The 19,755-nt window shown below is 34.0% G+C and overlaps 1 long non-coding RNA gene across 1 annotated transcript; it reads right to left on the bottom strand.

The window, feature by feature from the left end:
- Positions 1–12,228: 12,228 nt before the first annotated feature.
- Positions 12,229–13,470, bottom strand: LOC122297687. The gene is made up of 2 exons (XR_006238856.1): positions 12,963–13,470; positions 12,229–12,743 (listed from the first exon to the last, which is right to left on the bottom strand). It is a non-coding gene; the product is annotated as an uncharacterized LOC122297687 (long non-coding RNA).
- Positions 13,471–19,755: the final 6,285 nt, after the last annotated feature.

Here is a 19,755-nt window from a genome sequence, read left to right as displayed (position 1 = left end):
GGCTTCTTCAAAAGTCATCAAACTTTTTTTCTCTATATCATTTTCTTATGTTTTTAGGAACGATAAAGTAATATGGAGATGAAAAGAGGCTGGGAAAGAAACCACAAAGAAAGAGAGAGGAAGAGAAAATAAAATCATAAAAAAATTCTACTCGCCATCCTCTCAATCGCTATCTTTCTACAATTTTCTTATGTGATATTAAATGGTTGAATGGTAAATAATAGATACTAAATGTATTTTCAATCATTTAACTTCATATTAGATGATGATTAGATGGTGATGACGGAAAAAAAAAATGAAATGGAGAGATATTTTTTAGATTTAATGAGTTCCTAATAAAGCCAAAAATCTTGATCTCTAGGAAGTTTACACTCCTTTACAACATTTAGGTTATCTAATCTCATACTCCTTCAAAGCAATCCAAGGAAATCTCCACTTTCTCAACTCATGTATGAAAATCTTGTTTAAATTAATTTGCAAAAAATCACTTTTAAACATTGAAGTGATTAGAATAAAAATTAAATTCATTTTTCTCACAAGACTTTTTTAATGGACAATATAATTACACTACTAATGAAAAATAATTCTATTTGAACGCATTTACACCACGCATCATTTACCTAACACGATTTGATTTGGAAGATAGATTTCAAAATTTGAGTCTTACAAATTAAATTAAATCATGTGAATGATGTGTGATGTAAAAACTTTTAAATGACACACTAAATAAATTGTTTGATCTGATAATTAGTGGTACTAGTTGAATTACTTTTGAGTCATCCATTATCTAAATATAAAGATGCATGTTGACTCCGATTGTGTTAGGATGATGAGTTTTAAGGCTTCAAAGTCCGATATTGTAACAGCCCGCTAGAAATTCAATTGTGAAATTTCTATTAACTTTAGGAACCTCGTGAAAACCCCATAAGTTTTCACAAATCCATTAATCGTATAGGTTTTTGTCTAACTATATAGTTAGTGTTATTATTTACTATGGTATCAGAAGTGTATTTTTGATTATTGGAGATAGTCAGAAGTGTCACAATGTATTATGGTTTGTGCCATTAGACTCGGAGGGTTATTTAAAGTCTTATGGCGCAGTAACATTTTTTCATATTTTCGGACAAAACGTCTGTTCAAAACTGTAGATATTATTGGATAAAAAGAAATATCTTGAGATAATTTTCATGAATATTATTGGGTAAAAATATTTTGAGTTGATTTTTATAGATATTATTAGATAAAAATATCTTAAGTTGATTTTTTGTAAATACTATTGGATAGAATATTATGAGATAATCTTTTATAGATATTTTGGGTAGGAGAAAACTACACTCAACTCACAACTCCAGCCTCATCTCTTCCATATCTCATCCATAATTATCTTCAGCCACCTCTCCCCACGAAATTATCTTCATTTACACTTTCCATTGAAAGAATATCAAACACTCTCTCTCGGACAGCTTTTAGGAGGTATTTTGCACGCCAATTTCAAAGCTGTTGTAAGTGTTTTATCATAAAGTCTCATTCATATAAGTTGTTCCTTTTTTAGTCTAGTTTATATGGATATCTTATTTGCCCCATTTGAAGGTCATTTGGTTAGTAAAATATTGTATAAAATATAAAAAGGTCATTCTGGGAGGTAAACTGGATAATATGTTATAGTTTGGAATTTTTGACCAAGCTAATGGATAGATATTGGTCCGAAATTTTTATGGAGTATTGTTAACATGTATATATGACTATTGGTTGAGGATTTTTGCATGATTAAAGGTTTTGATGAAAGATGTTCTTAGATTTAGAAACTTAGAAACTGGAAGAGGAAAAACAGTTTCTGTTTTGAGAAAGTTTAACTCTTTGGTGGTCTAAACCTATTCTAATGACTTTAATAATTTTATTGGAGGATCCTAAGTATCTTATATACATGTTATATTATTATTTTGAAGATATTTGATGTTAGTTTCAAAGATATGAAATTTTATGCAAAGAGATATTCAAATAAGCCAAAGCGTGGATATTCTTGGCTAAATTTATGTTTTGGTTAATTTCTAACCATGTGATCTTAAATTAGAAACTTATATATGTTTTAGGACATCTTTTTAAACCATGTGATGGTTTGGTTTGAAGATCATATATTTATAAGTCATAGATCAAGAGATTTATCAAAACTAGTTGAGGAAAAAGTTTCTATTTTTGGACTAAGTGTAAAACCAAAAACTCAAAATGTTATTTTGTGATTTTGGTGACTTTAGTTTGATGATTTAAAGCATGGTTGATATTAGGATGATATTATGAATATGTTAGAAGTAAGATTTGATTTTTGAAATTCTTGGAGATGTTTTGATTTAAGGTTAAAACTTGTGATTCAAGTGCTTGGATCTTTTTACAAAACAGTTTGGTGTTAATTATTAGCTTTTTCTAAATGGATGTTTTAAGTATGGTTTTGAACTTAGGATTGGAAGATGTTTGTTGCAAAATTTTGATTTAAGCATGAGTTTTGAAATTGGAAGGAATTGCAACAAAAATCAAAGAAAATGACCTATGGATGTTCGGCCATAGTGTGTTCTTCATAGTTGTGTTTTATTTTAAATTTTTTTGAGTTGATATTTAAGTTTAGGACAAAATTTACATGAGAAATGTAAATTTTGAAAATTTTTGGAGTTAGTATGCAAAATCCTTAAGTTATAGGTAAAACGGTCATTTTCCCACATGTAGAGAGTAAAATGAAAATTTTACTCTTTAAGTTAGTATTTTCCATATTTCAAATTATTAGTAATTTAGTTCTAACTTTTAGAATCACTAATTACAGTTCCTCGTGATCGCACTTGAAGTTTTATAAGAAACGCGGAGATCGAGGTAAGTTAGCTTTTAACTTACTAGCAGTCTATTGTGTATGTGTGCTAAGTAAAGGAACTACAATGTATGTATGTGTGTTATCATATATGTCATGCCATACCAAGTTATCACGTAATTGTCTATTATACAGAATTTATTCTGTCATCAATTTTTATCTGTTACATAATATATTCTATCATGTATTACTGTACCTTACAAGTACGTCATGCTAAGTATGCCATCTATTACATGTATGTCAAGTCATGTAATATTCACTGTTGCAAGTATGTCATGTTAAATATGTTGTATATTATATGTTATGCCATGTTACGAAATGTTTCTATCTCAAGTTGGTCATGTATTTCAAGTTATGTTCAAGTCACGTTATGTTACGTCAGGGCTTCAGTCATTTCATATTCCAGTCACGTTTCATCTTGATTACTTATGTATGGGGTCACAACAATTGTGGTGCATACACTACGTGAGACACAGCAATTGTGACACGTAAAATACATGAGGCCACAACAACTGTGGAGTATGTATTTAAGCAGTTAAAGAATAAGTTTCCGTAGAATACATGGGACCACAACAATTGTGGAGTATGTATTTACACGTAGAATACATGCGGCCACAATAACTGTGGAGTATGTATTTTTCATGTTAAGTCAAATTTGTGTAGAATACATGGGGCCACAACAACTGTGGAGTATGTATTTACACGTAGAATACATGGGGCCACAACAACTGTGGAGTATGTATTTTTCATGTTAATTCAAGTTTCAAAGCAAGTTCATGCTAAGTCAAGTTTCAGATCAAGTTCATGTCAAATCAAGTTCAGTTCATGTTTCAATTTAAGTTATGTCAATTATGCTATGTTGTACTCCAAGTTATGCTTTAATTACTTATGAATTTGATTATGCATTTATGCTTTTACTGTCATCCATGCATCATTAGTTTGTGTGGAAGTTTTTTTGTTAACTTACTGAGATTTGTAATCAAATCTCACTTTGGTAGTCCCAACTACCATTCACCCCGAATGGTAGATTTTGTTACAGGACCTGAAGGAGAATCAGGAGCTGATCAACTAGACACAGTTGACTAAGTGATGGTGCAACATAAATGTTGATATAGTAATTAACGTAAATTACTACTTGTACGATTGAGTTGCATCTCTACTACTTTTTGGATCATAACCATTTTGGACTAGTGTTGTGATCTTAGTTGTTCAATGGATTTTTATGTATGAAGTATGTTTTAAGCATTTGGGATATTTTCAATTTGGTGCATAGTATTGCTAAAGAAAAAATTTATCCGCTGCGAATATTGCATATTGTTAGATACATGTTAGGAATATTGCATCTTATATGTCATGAACGGGGGCAGGTAACCTTGTGTTGCATGTCTCGACGCTTCAAATGTCCGTCCGATCCCAAGCGGAATTTGGAGGCGTCACAGGGTGGTATCAGAGCAATACGTCTCTGGGTAGTAAATCCACATGTCCTTAGGAAATGCACCAAACATTAGGCTTGAAATTTTAGTCATCAGTAGGCTTGAATTTCTTAAGGTATGAAAGGTAGTATGTGGTTTTAATACATATACTCGTGTGTTTCAAGAAGGGACACATGACTCGTGATAGAATACCTCGGAATCCTAAGGGAGATAACAATCAAGAGGATCAGAATTTCCCAATGGATGAAGAATTAGTTGAGGTAAACATAGTTAACGTTGATCTAATTGCAATTGGTGGTAGTATTGCATTATTGTTATTTTGGAGTAGGTCAAGTCATTGGGATTGGTAAATTGTATATTGTTTGATTCAAACGAGTCATTGTTTCTATTAATTGTGGTGCTTGAGAATTCAGCTTGGAAGCTAAATTGTTACCCTAGTGGTAAGAGTAACAATTTTCATTAGAAATATTATTGTTCATACCAATGTAGATATAGAATACCTTTTAGTAATATGAGAAAGGATATGTAGGATTGATGAATGGTATTCCACATATTTGGAGAATTGTTTTGATTCTGAGAATACGATAGAAATTGTGTTTGGAAGAGGAGAAGCTTTAGCCTTAGTAGGATTCATTTATGATAATAGTATTACCACGCCGCCAGTAAATGATTTCTGGCAAAGCATTATCTTTATGGATACATAAATCGATCTTCTTTTGAAAACTATTATATGAGGAGTAAAATCTTGGTCTTGAGGATTTATGTGAACATTAGGAACAAATCATTTAGAGTTAATAATTGATAACTCATGATGGATAGAAGAGTTATGTCAATCATAAGAGAGAAAGTCTCAAGTTTAAGTTATTAACTGGTCAGTTATTGAAGTACCACCTAGGAAGATGACTGATTGTTGCGATTATAAAGAAGTAAGTTAGTCCTAGACCAGTAGAACTCCTTGAGGTTTTTATTAACTTGAAGATTACTGAGAGTTTGGATATGCATGATTAAATACATATTTATATAAGTCATTAGATCATGTCATATATATGAAAATCCCTCAAAGAAATAAAATGGAGCACATAAAACATCTACCAGAAGATAGAAACACAAATATAAATATTTGTGAAGTATTATTTTATTATTATAAAGCAAAATTACAGAAATTTGAGACTCTTTGCCTCAATCTTTAAACACTCTTGCTCTTCAAAAATCTGCATGCTTTTCCTACCTAAAGGAGTAGCTACTTGAAAAGAAGAGTTAAGCAAAGATTTTAAATCTCTGTTCTCTCGCTTTACTGCTTCTATCTTCATGTTGGATTCCATAAGAAGCCTCTAAAGGATAGAAATTTTCTCCTGGAGTTTGTCAACCCCACCAGTCCTAGATTGTAGTCGCTGAGAATATGCGACAATGGCTGATGAGTATCGAGTACCGAGACTCACAAGCTCGTAGATAAGTTCATTATCTGACTTATTAGTCAGATCATTATTGGATTGCATTATAACACCTACGGAAGAAGCATAAACAATTGGTGAACGAGGTGCAGAATACCTCATGTTTTGGTAATGAGAAGATTGCTGAGCCATTGCAAAGTGAGTAAACAGAAAGAGATTGCAGAGTAAGAATGCAGACTAATTTCAGAAAAGTGAAGAAGATGAGATGAGAAAGAAGATGAACTGAATAATTATTTTATAGAGAAAATTATGACGAATTATCTCTCGTTAATCATTTCTCTACAAGAGACAAGAGCAATGTAGTATCATAGCTGCGGTGCCTGACAATTACAGAAGAACAAAGTAGTGTCGTAGCTATGCGGTGCCTGACAACTACAGAAGACCTATAAAAATCATGCGCATCAGAGTTGTCTGGTCTAAATCAGAGGGCCACCGAAAAAAAAAAACAGAGAGAGAGAGAGAGAGGATAACAGCTTAATTTTGATGAATTCTCTACTAACTTTGGTATTTACATGAACACTTAAACTATATCGCCTATGTTTTTCTAAAGAAAAGTTTCGGAAGATTATTTACTTGAAATTTTAAGTTTGGAGAGTGTGTCGATACAAATTGGCCAACCTTGTGGAAAGAAGTATAATATAATTGTTGATTAAAATAAGAGAGTTAAAGAATGACATAATCTCAAAGGTAAATATATACGGGATAGACACCAGGTTGGTAAGCAACACATATTCCTTAACTTGTTATTTCTTACTTACTTCGATTTCGAGGACGAAATCTATTTTTTAGGAGGGAAGATTGTAACAGCCCGCTAGAAATTCAATTGTGAAATTTCTATTAACTTTAGGAATCTCGTGAAAACCCCATAAGTTTTCACAAATCCATTAATCGTATAGGTTTTTGTCTAACTATATAGTTAGTGTTATTATTTACTATGGTATCAGAAGTGTATTTTTGATTATTGGAGATAGTTAGAAGTGTCAAAATGTATTATGGTTTGTGCCATTAGACTCGGAGGGTTATTTAAAATCTTATGGCGCAATAACATTTTTTCATATTTTCGTACAAAACGTCTGTTCAAAACTGTAGATATTATTGGATAAAAAGAAATATCTTGAGGTAATTTTCATGAATATTATTGGGTAAAAATATTTTGAGTTGATTTTTATAGATATTATTAGATAAAAATATCTTAAGTTGATTTTTTGTAGATACTATTGGATAGAATATTATGAGATAATCTTTTATAGATATTTTGGGTAGGAGAAAACTACACTCAACTCACAACTCCAGCCTCATCTCTTCCATATCTCATCCATAATTATCTCCAGCCACATCTCCCCACGAAATTATCTTCATTTACACTTTCCATTGAAAGAATATCAAACACTCTCTCTCGGACAGCTTTTAGGAGGTATTTTGCACGCCAATTTCAAAGCTGTTGTAAGTGTTTTATCATAAAGTCTCCTTCATATAAGTTGTTCCTTTTTGAGTCTATTTTATATGGATATCTTATTTGCCCCATTTGAAGATCATTTGGTTAGTAAAATATTGTATAAACTATAAAAAGGTCATTCTGGGAGGTAAACTGGAGAATATGTTATAGTTTGGAATTTTTGACCAAGCTAATGGATAGATATTGGTCCGAAATTTTTATGGAGTATTGTTAACATGTATATATGACTATTGGTTGAGGATTTTTGCATGATTAAAGGTTTTGATGAAAGATGTTCTTAGATTTAGAAACTTAGAAACTGGAAGAGGAAAAACAGTTTCTGTTTTGAGAAAGTTTAACTCTTTGGTGGTCTAAACCTATTCTAATGACTTTAATAATTTTATTGGAGGATCCTAAGTATCTTATATACATGTTATATTATTATTTTGAGGATATTTGATGTTAGTTTCAAAGATATGAAATTTTATGCAAAGAGATATTCAAATAAGCCAAAGCGTGGATATTCTTGGCTAAATTTATGTTTTGGTTAATTTCTAACCATGTGATCTTAAATTAGAAACTTATATATGTTTTAGGACATCTTTTTAAACCATGTGATGGTTTGGTTTGAAGATCATATATTTATAAGTCATAGATCAAGAGATTTATCAAAACTAGTTGAGGAAAAAGTTTCTATTTTTGGACTAAGTGTAAAACCAAAAACTCCAAATGTTATTTTGTGATTTTGGTGACTTTAATTTGATGATTTAAAGCATGGTTGATATTAGGATGATATTATGAATATGTTAGAAGTAAGATTTGATTTTTGAAATTCTTGGAGATGTTTTGATTTAAGGTTAAAACTTGTGATTCAAGTGCTTGGATCTTTTTACAAAACAGTTTGGTGTTAATTATTAGCTTTTTCTAAATGGATGTTTTAAGTATGGTTTTGAACTTAGGATTGGAAGATGTTTGTTGCAAAATTTTGATTTAAGCATGAGTTTTGAAATTGGAAGGAATTGCAACAAAAATCAAAGAAAATGACCTATGGATGTTTCGGCCATAGTGTGTTCTTCATAGTTGTGTTTTATTTTAAATTTTTCTGAGTTGATATTTAAGTTTAGGACAAAATTTACATGAGAAATGTAAATTTTGAAAACTTTTGGAGTTAGTATGCAAAATCCTTAAGTTATGGGTAAAACGGTCATTTTTCCACATGTAGAGAGTAAAATGAAAATTTTACTCTTTAAGTTAGTATTTTCCATATTTCAAATTATTAGTAATTTAGTTCTACCTTTTAGAATCATTAATTACAGTTCTTCGTGATCGCACTTGAAGTTTTATAAGAAACGCGGAGATCGAGGTAAGTTAGGTTTTAACTTACTAGCAGTCTACTGTGTATGTGTGCTAAGTAAAGGAACTACAGTGTATGTATGTGTGTTATCATATATGTCATGCCATGCCAAGTTATCACGTAATTGTCTATTATACAGATTTTATTCTGTCATCAATTTTTATCTGTTACATAATATATTCTATCATGTATTACTGTACCTTACAAGTACGTCATGCTAAGTATGCCATCTATTACATGTATGTCAAGTCATGTAATATTCACTGTTGCAAGTATGTCATGTTAAATATGTTGTATATTATATGTTATGCCATGTTACGAAATGTTTCTATCTCAAGTTGGCCATGTATTTCAAGTTATGTTCAAGTCACGTTATGTTACGTCAGGGCTTCAGTCATTTCATATTCCAGTCACGTTTCATCTTGATTACTTATGTATGGGGTCACAACAATTGTGGCGCATACACTACGTGAGACACAACAATTGTGACACGTAAAATACATGAGGCCACAACAACTGTGGAGTATGTATTTAAGCAGTTAAAGAATAAGTTTCCGTAGAATACATGGGACCACAACAATTGTGGAGTATGTATTTACACGTAGAATACATGCGGTCACAATAACTGTGGAGTATGTATTTTTCATGTTAAGTCAAGTTTGTGTAGAATACATGGGGCCACAACAACTGTGGAATATGTATTTACACGTAGAATACATGGGGCAACAACAACTGTGGAGTATGTATTTTTCATGTTAATTCAAGTTTCAAAGCAAGTTCATGCTAAGTCAAGTTTCAGATCAAGTTCATGTCAAGTCAAGTTCAGTTCATGTTTCAATTTAAGTTATGTCAATTATGCTATGTTGTATTCCAAGTTATGCTTTAATTACTTATGAATTTGATTATGCATTTATACTTTTACTGTCATCCATGCATCATTAACTTGTGTGTAAGTTTTTTTGTTAACTTACAGAGATTTGTAATCAAATCTCACTTTGGTAGTCCCAACTACCATTCTCCCCGAATGGTAGATCTTGTTACAGGACCTGAAGGAGAATCAGGAGCTGATCAACTAGACACAGTTGACTAAGTGATGGTGCAACATAAATGTTGATATAGTAATTAACGTAAATTACTACTTGTACGATTGAGTTGCATCTCTACTACTTTTTGGATCATAACCATTTTGGACTAGTGTTGTGATCTTAGTTGTTCAATGGATTTTTATGTATGAAGTATGCTTTAAGCATTTGGGATATTTTCAATTTGGTGCATAGTATTGCTAAAGAAAAAATTTATCCGCTGCGAATATTGCATATTGTTAGATACATGTTAGGAATATTGCATCTTATATGTCATGAACGGGGGCAGGTAACCTTGTGCTGCATGTATCGACGCTTCAAATGTCCGTCCGATCCCAAACGGAATTTGGGGGCGTCACAGATATCCTTTGCATTGGAATCAATGTTTTAAATTCCATTTCGGTGATCAATCTGATTTAAATATTGAAACGGAATATTTTGATGCCGGTACATTGCAGTGTACCATTTTGAGATTAACTATATATTATATATAAATATTTATATGTATATATAAACTAACAACTAATAGAATAAATACATATATGTAAGTGTATATTATGTATATGTGTATATATATATATGAAAGAATTGAAAATTTTTAAAATGAATACACATTGAGAAAATCACAAACTTGAGTTGAGATAGAAAACCAATGAAAAAAAATAGAAATAAAAAATAAGAAATTATAAAAAATAATGATATCTTAAAAAAAAATAGAGAATGGGGGGACATATTTAAAGTTATAAAAAACTAAATTATATAAATACATTTTATATTCTAGAATTAATTAAATACCATCTAGATTTAAAATTTACAAAAAATGCCATTCAAGTACAAGAAAATTATTAAAACAGTTTGAAACGGAATAGGGTCCGAAATACCAATACTGGCTAGAATGGCCGAAATGGACCAAAACATGCTTGAATTTGGAGCAAAATAGAACGAGAAAATATAATGTACCGGATATTAGACTGAAATGGAAAATTTCGGCCAAAATGGTTGCAATGGAACGGAATTTAAAACTATGGATAGAGAAGCAAAGGTGCAAGAACTGATTGATGCAGATACTAGTGACTAGAATAGAAGCCTTATTTACCATATTTTCAAGCAAGAAGAAGCTAATGCAATTTGTGGTGTACCCCTGAGCAAATTAAGAGTTGAGAATAAGCTGGCATGGAGGCATTCAAAAGATGAAAAATTCTCTATCAAGAGTGCCTATCACCTGGAGCATTCAAGAAAGTTTTAAAAACATGGGGGAATCATCATCAACATTAACAGAGGAGGTAGAATGGAAACTGTTATGGAAGCTCTAAGTACTTGGTACTGTCAAACATTCCTATGAAAGGCTTGTCATGATCTGCTCTCAACCAGAAAAAATCTTGTGAAAATAAAGGTAATTGAAGGACCTCTGTGTCCAATATGTGAAAGGGAAGTGGAAACAACAATTCATGCTATTTGGAGTTCCACTGCTGCCTGTGATGTTTGGGGTGAATCCTATAGCCCACTTAAGAAGTGGTCGAGTTCAATAGTGGGTTTTTGGGATCTGTGGAAAAATTTGACCGTTAATTTGAAAGTAAAGGAGATAGAACTAGTAGCATTCGTCATGAGGAGACTATGGATCAGAAGGAATGCTATGTTTTTTACAATAAATTTGAAAGCCTAGCTCTGGTTATTCAGGCAGCCATAAAGACAGACTATGGATCAAGAAATTTGGGCAGAGGTGGGTCCAATATTGATCCATGATTTAAGGAGTATAATGCTGGCTGGAAGATTAGGTTGGAAGGTTGCTTTCAATTATTGTGCAGCAATACATGTACAGCTGCACATAATCTGGCCAAGCTTGCTTGATCCAACTCCAATTATTAGACTTGGATGGAAGAATGCCCTTTGCAGACTTTGAATGTTGTTTTGAAAGAGAGATATTGTAATGATTAATATTATTTCTTATTCAATATAATAAGCAGCGAGCTTTTGCCTTAAAAAACAAATAACCATGACTAGTTGGTTTTATAAAAAGAAAAGTAACACCAATCCCCACACTTAGACACTATAGTTGCATTTTTAGGAGGTTTATATTTAGTTCCATTTCAACTTTAAAAAAAATTAAAAAATAAAAAATAACTCCCTTCATTTTTTAATTATTCATAACTAGTTGGTTTAAGAAAGTATAACACTAGCCCTCACACTTAAACACTATAACTTCTTTTGTAGAAGGTTTAAATTTAGAAGCAATTCAACTTTAAAAAAATGAATTAACTGGGTCTACTTAATTATATTGAATTGCATGTTTTCTTGGTAAATTTTGTGTGACATTACATAAATAGCCTTAGGACCCGTATGGGAATTAGTGGGCACGCATTTGGGTGTCCACTAACTCTTGAATATATATTTGGACGCTTGTCTATTCTTATGATCAATAAAATCTTGTTTATCGATAAAAAAAAAATTGATAATCTCTCAAAGCCAATTGCAACTTGAAAAATGTTTTCATCTATGATCAATGCAAAAAGGTGAAAAATAGAATTAATGGGATGATAAGTCCTTGCGTGTCTTAAGTATATGTCCAGAATCCAATCCAAAATTGAAAACAAAAATTTTCAGGTATATGTGAAACAAAAATACTAAAATGAAACATAATATTTAATTTAAAGTATTTATAACAAAGTACATATATTTAAACAAACATTTAATTGATAACACAAATATTATGAAATCAACTTCTAATATTTAGGTACTAAAACATTGGGACATGGCTTAATTCGGCATACAATTAAAAAAAAAAAAATTATGAGAGATCGATCCCAAGATCAACTGAAGAATAATCTTTAGCCTATTATAAACTCTTCCATCTATGGCTTGGGCATCACCATGAGCTTGAGACTGATTGATAACTCTCTCTCTCTCTCTCTCTCTCTCTCTCTCTCTCTCTCTCTCTCTCTCTCTCTCTCTCTCTCTCTCTCTCTCTCTCTCTCTCTCTCTCTCTCTCTCTCTCTCTCTATATATATATATATATATCTATACCCATCTATATATATATCTATACTATTCATAGATGGCTACCGGGGGGGGCATTAGGTGATCCGCGAACATATCTTGGCTGATCCCTCTCGCTGCCAGCTGATGGTGGATTACCGCCCCTGCAGTATAATACAGAAACAATACTATTGAAGTTTCATGTTTATATGCAAATTAATAATTGATGTACTCATGCATGTATTAATCAAGTAATTAAGCGAGCTATGTAGGTACTCCTATAAAAGGTTAATTTATTTTTCTCAGAAAGGAATTCATTAATTAGAAGGTTAATTTGTTTCAATATCTATATTAGTATACACACACATGACACACATACGCACCTGATCTCAGTAGTACCAAAGGATGCATGCAGGAAGATCAGCAGAAAAACACAGCACAAGCGTACAAGAAACCACAACATGACCTTCATGATCTCTCTCTCTCTCTCTCTCTCTCTCTCTCTCTCTCTCTCTCTCTCTCTCTCTCGTCTTACAGTACGCAGGAGCAGCACCGAATATATATATTTAAGGTTGAGATCACAAGATGGGAGGGAAAGACACACATATATCTATAATATATATATAATATATGTACGATCGAGAAAGAAGAGAGTAGGAAGAAGGAGATGATGAGATTCATATTAATGGACAAATTAGGATTGAATTACATTACGTACCGTAGACTTTGACGAAGAATCTGTTTTTATAAGTCAAAGTCGTGGCAATTAATTAAGACTTTTAAGGACATATATTAAAAAGAAAAGAAGGAAAACCAAGCTAATATATAATATTCAAACCAGTATTTAATTATTAAAAGAGAAATAATATTTGCAGTTGTGAGTGTGCAAGCAGTACCATGCACACTCACGACTTCAAAAAAAATAAAAAATACGGAACCCACATAAAAAGAAAATTAATTTTTTAATAGTGGATTCCAATCTTTTTTAGAGCGATTACACAGCGTTTGCACACTTTAATTAAGGATGAGGAGATAGATGAATCCAATGATATCCTTAATTTAGAAGAATCCAAAGAGGGAGAGGAAGAAAAAAGTGAACTTTTAGGGATTTCATTGCATGTCTTAGCAGGGGTTTATGCTCCTAAGACCATGAGAATAGCGGGGGTCATCAATAAAATTAGTGTGATTACTCTCATTGACACAGGGAGTACGCATAGTTTTATTGATCCAAATGTAGCAAGGAAGGCTAAACTGATTGTTGAGGATACCAAACAATCAGTCAAGTTGGCTGATGGATCAACACATCCTTGCCTTGGTTTCTGTAAGGCTGCCCCACTCCAACTACGAAGTCTAGAAGTTACTCATAGTTTATACTTACTAGCTTTGGGTGTTGTAATGTTGTTTTAGGGATGGATTGGCTCAAAACACTGGTAACTGTAGTGTGGAACTTTAATGACCTAATTATGAGTTTTACACTAGGGAATGACACTGCCATCCTAAGAGGAATACAACTACCCAGTAGAGTAGTTGAGGAGACTGAGTATGTGGAAACTCTAAAAGGGAATTCTGCTAAGGGAGTTTGGGTTCAGTTTTTGGAAGGAAAAAATTCAGAGGCTACTAGGTCCATACCAGCGGCTGTGCACGGGATTCTTGATCAATTCAAACTGTTTTCGAGGAACCCAGTGGCTTACCCCCACTAAGGAGTCATGACCATAAGATAACCCTTTTACCAGGTTCTAAACCTAATTGTGTATGACCCTATAGATATCCCTACTACCAAAAGGAAGAAATTGAAAAGTTGGTGGCTGAGATGTTAAGAGAAGGAATTATTCGGGGCAGCCAAAGCCCATACTCATCACCAGTGTTATTGGTAAGGAAAGCTGATGGAGGTTGGAGAATGTGTGTGGATTATCGTGCTCTTAACAAGGACACTATTAAAGACAAATACCCCATACCCAACATTGATGAACTTTTCAATGAATTACATGGGGCTCAAGTTTTTTCTAAGCTGGATCTGCGTTCTGGTTATCACTAGATTCGAATGAACCCTGAAGATATTCTAAAAACAGCTTTCAGGACCCATGAGGGTCACTATGAGTTCTTGATTATGCCATTTGGATTGACTAATGCGCCTTTTACTTTTCAGGAGTTAATGAATCAAGTGTTTAGACCCTTTTTAAGAAAATTTGTCTTGGTATTTTTTGATGACATTCTAGTTTACAGTAAAAGTCTGCAAGATCATTTGGCACATTTACAAATTGTTTTAGAAGTTATGAAAACTCATCAGTTTTTTGCTAAGGCCTCAAAGTGTGTCTTTGGAAGCAAAGAAGTGGAGTATCTTGGGCACATCGTTTCTAGTAAAGGTGTGAAGGCTGACCCTTAGAAAATTGCAGCCATGCAGGAGTGGAAGGAACCTAAGAATCTCAAGGCATTAAGAGGATTTTTAAGACTCACAGGGTATTATAGAAAGTTTGTGCAAAATTATGGAAAGATTGCTGCCCCTTTGACAACCATACTAAAAAAGTATGCTTTTTGCTGGAATGAAAAGGCTCAACAAGCCTTTTTGAAGTTGAAGGAAGCTATGATGAATCCCCCAATATTAAGGCTACCTAACTTTACTAAGTGTTTTGTTATTGAGTGTGATGCCTCAAGTGAAGGATTGGAAGTAGTTCTCATGCAAGAAGGACAAACAATTGCATTTCTTAGTCAAGCTTTGAAGGGTAGGAGTCTCTCTCTATCAACATATGAGAAAGAACTACTTACTCTAGTGATGGCCATAAGGAAGTGGAGATACTATTTGCTGGGACAAACTTTTAAGGTACACACTGATCAACATGCCTTGAAATATCTTTTGGAACAAAGGGTGGGAACCCCTACTCAACAGAAATGGGTTTCCAAACTACTTGGCTATGATTTTGTGATCGAATACAAGAGTGGTAAGACTAATACCGTAGCTGATGCCTTATCCAGATTACCCAACTCAGAACACCCAAACAGAAATACAGATCCACACTCCCAAACCCACCATATAGAACCTTTCCCCACCAAATTCCATCCAACCAAACAGCAACCCAATTACCATAAATCCAGAAATTCAGGCAATCAGTATGATCAAAGCAACATGGATAGATGAGTTTAAAAAAGTCTTACCACCAAGATCCAATGTTGCAGAGGTTAATTAACCTCTACCATCAAGGGACCTTGGATTCAGCAGTATACCAAGTTCGTAATGAGCTACTCTTTTACAAGGGTAGGCTTCACTTGGGAACCCTTGTGCCATTCCAGCAGCAGATCCTGTAGTTTTTCACAGCAGTCCATTAGGGGGTCACACGGGAGTTCATAAAACAAATTCAAAGATTAAAAGGGAATTTTTCTAGCCAAGTCAACTCAGTGATGTAAGAACTTTCATTCGAGAGTGCGATGTATGCCAGAGGAACAAGGTTGAAACCTCCAACCAGCGGGGTTGCTTCAACCTCTTCCTATACCACAGAAAAATTGGGAAGACATTCGTATGGACTTCATCGAATGATTACCTCCAGCTAAGGGATATACTGTTATAATGGTAGTTGTGGATAGATTGAGCAAATACACTCACTTTAGTCCACTAACTCACCCTGATACAACACTGTCAGTAGCCAAGATTTTCATGGAAAATATTTTCAAGCTACATGGTATGGCCCAGACCATAGTCAGTGACAGGGACCCAATATTCACAAGTCAGTTCTGGAAAGAATTGTTTCGTATATGTGGAGCAGAACTATTAATGAGCTCTGCCTATCATCCCTAGACAGACGGAAAAATAAAGGTAACCAACAAAAGTTTAAAATGTTATTTATGATATTTTTCCAGTTACAGGCCAAAGGATTGGGCACGATGGCTACCTCTTGCAGAATATGTTTATAACACAACAAGGCATAGTTCTATTCAGATCTTACCATATGAGGTTGTTTACGGACAACCTCCACCCCAAATGTTGCCTTATGAGCCAGGAACAACCCGAGTGCACATAGTTGAGGAGGAACTGCGAAACAGGGACTTCATTGCCAAACTGATACGAGAAAATCTGCAAGAAGCACAACACAAAATGAAATATTATGCTGATAAGAATAGAACCGACAGGGAATTCGAGGAAGGAGAGTGGGTCTACCTGAGATTGAAACCCTATCGTTAATTGTCCGTAGCCATGCGAAGAAACTTGAAGCTGTCACCTCGCTACTATGGGCCTTTCCAGATTCTTTGAAAAATTGGAAAAGTTGTGTATACACTAGATCTTCCCAAAGAATCTCGAATCTTTCCCACCTTCCATGTTTCGTGTCTCAAGAAACATACCAGAGATAAAATCCAGCCTATACCAACACTTCCTCAAGTCACCACTGAAGGAACTTTCATTCCTAAACCAGAACAGGTCCTACAGCAAAGAATCAAAAGAAAGGGGTATAGGGCTGGAGCTGAACTACTCATTCAATGGAAAGGAGAAAATATAGAAGATGCTACCTGGGAAGATATTGATGATCTACGAAGGCAATAGCCAGATCTTGTGGGCAAGATCTTTTGAAGGGGGAAGAAGTGTTAGGTGCGTAGCGTAGAACCAGGAGCTAATGTCTGAAGGGTAGGGTTACTAATTAGGGATGTTTAGGATGAATTTATATGGTGGCATGAGTTGTAATTATGTTGTCTTTGGAGTCCTTCATTTAGTTGTTAAGTCAGAGGGTGGGTCGTAGGCTAATAAGCCACATTTATTTATTAGCCCAGTACTTGGGACTTGGTCAAAGTGTGTTATGATTATTTGTTAGGAAGTTACAAGCCATGTGGGGCCACGTTGTTTATGGGTAGTTATTCCAGAGTATTCAGTCTTCTATTTAAGTTCTTTTACAGTCATCAATGAAGTTTATCGAGTGTTCATCCAAATATTGTGTGAGGGAGGTTATTGGCACCTCATATTGGCCAGATTTATTCTTCTTTTATTACAACATATAATTGTGCACGTAACATCTCTGCACTTGCCATCGCAACCCAAATCCGCCGCTGCCTACGCCTCCCACCGCAACCCATTTTGTCTTCTGAAAGGTGCGATTTTTTTTTTTTGAAAATTTTCGATGGTGCCTCTTCTCTCCTCGCTTCACCGTCTGGCCGATGTTCCACCATCAACAGCAACCACACTCATCCTCTCTCTGTATATCTCTGTCTCTTACTAAGTCCTTTATTCCACCTCCCTCTCATTCTTTCTCTCTTCATCACTCGGTCCCGATCTCTTATCCCTTCTCTCTGTTCCGTCAAGCTTCCATCAAGAATAATCTCAACCCTCTACAAAATCCCACAAAGCAATGTTTGGTGTCAACAAAAATGATGAAAACCACAGCAGCAGGGTCTGGGTGTAAGGACCTCTTAGATCTCCCCACCCTTTGATTCTGGAATCATACGAGAATTTTTATTTTTTATTTTTTTTAGATCTAGACATATATTACAGATTGTTCTTTAGTTTGGTTTGCTTTCATGTATACGTATATGATTTTTTTACTCAACTTGTAGAAATTAAAACAACGTACAGACTGTGTTTGGTGTCATGTATATCCAAATGGATTTGTTTGATTTTGTTGGGGTTATTTTTTATGAAGAACTAATCCACTTAATCGTATACGAAAATATGCTTTTTATTCTATTTGGGGGTTTTTTTTTTTTTTGCTATCATGTATATGCACATGATCAATGTGATTCTAGTGTAAGAAATTCACTCACGCTACGCTGAGGAAAGAAAGAACACGCTCAGAAAGAAATCAGTACTAAAAACACGCTCAGAAATGTAAAAAGATGAAATCAGTAGCTGGCAAAAAGACAAAATCAGCAGTTGGCAAAAAAAAAGAATGAAAAGAATCCGAACGGAATTTAAGAATACGAGTAAAATTGAAAAATAAAATGTTAGACAAAAATATTGTAGCAGCAGGATTTGCACTTATATATATTACAAATGTTGGATATACAATTTCCAGACTATGATCAAATAAATCATACACATGCAACACAGAAAAAAAAAAAAAAAAAAAAAAAAAAAAAAAAAAAAAAAAAAAAACCCAAAATATATGGAAGAAAATGAAAAAAAAAATCCCAACTTTCCGAAGATTTTTACAAAATCGTAGAGTTTTGAATCAAATAACAACAAGATGGAAAGAATTTCTGAAGTTTCCCTTCAGATTTAGATCCCACTGAGAGAAAAGAAATAGGATTTACACAAAAAACTAAAGCACGCACAAGAAACAACAAGAAATTTCACATCCAACCAATTCACAAACCCAACAAAAAAAAAAAAAAAAAAATCCATTTCGAGGAACAGATATTCAACGACCACATTTACATCCAACAAATAGAGAAATAAAAAACCTATTCACAGACGTGGTCTTCATTTACACGGTGGTTTTCATCTTCGTCGGGGCATGCAGGTGTCTGTAGGGTGATGGTGAAGTTATGTGAGAGAGAGAGAGAGAGAGAGAGAGAGAGAGAGAGAGAGAGAGAAATGGGGGGGGGGTGTGGGAGAAAGAGAGGATGTTGAGAAATGGAAGACTTAAGCATGGGAGGTGAAGAAGATTGAGTAATGGAGAGAAGAATAGAGAGAAAATGAGATGAAGATTGTTATGGTGGCTGGAAATTAGTTTTTAATTTATGTAGGCACTTCGCGAGGCTTGGTCCTCCAAGATGTAACTCTCAAAACTTGTAGAAACTAATTAATTCCTTATTGATGCACTGACGAAATATTTATAGTGAATTACAAATAGAATTGGTCAACTGATGACCAACAGACTCAACCATAACTGACCCACTAAATAGAAACTAACCCACTTACATATACATGAACCACTAGGCCATCGTGACCCACTAACATATACCAGACTCAATCATGTAAACTTTAAAGCAAATAAAGATAAATAAGGCCACTTTTACATTGACCCAGCCCATGTGCTTTAGACAAGCCCCCTAAAGGCTAGGGTTTCTTTCCAATCCGTAACACACTTCTCCACTTCTGAAAAGCTTGCCCTTAAGCTCAGGGAAGCCCTGTTTGAGCTCATTAGGATCCACTCAGGTGGCATCTTCTCTAGCCATTCCTTTCCATTATACCAACATCTATACTCTAGCTCTATGTCCCTTGTTAACCATCCTTCTGTCTAGTATCATCTCTGGCTTAGG

The sequence above is a fragment of the Carya illinoinensis genome, chromosome 15 (assembly GCF_018687715.1).
Source record: "Carya illinoinensis cultivar Pawnee chromosome 15, C.illinoinensisPawnee_v1, whole genome shotgun sequence".
Taxonomy (NCBI): domain Eukaryota; kingdom Viridiplantae; phylum Streptophyta; class Magnoliopsida; order Fagales; family Juglandaceae; genus Carya; species Carya illinoinensis.
Note: the sequence above shows the minus strand (reverse complement) of the source record. Positions and strands in the feature narration are given on the sequence as shown.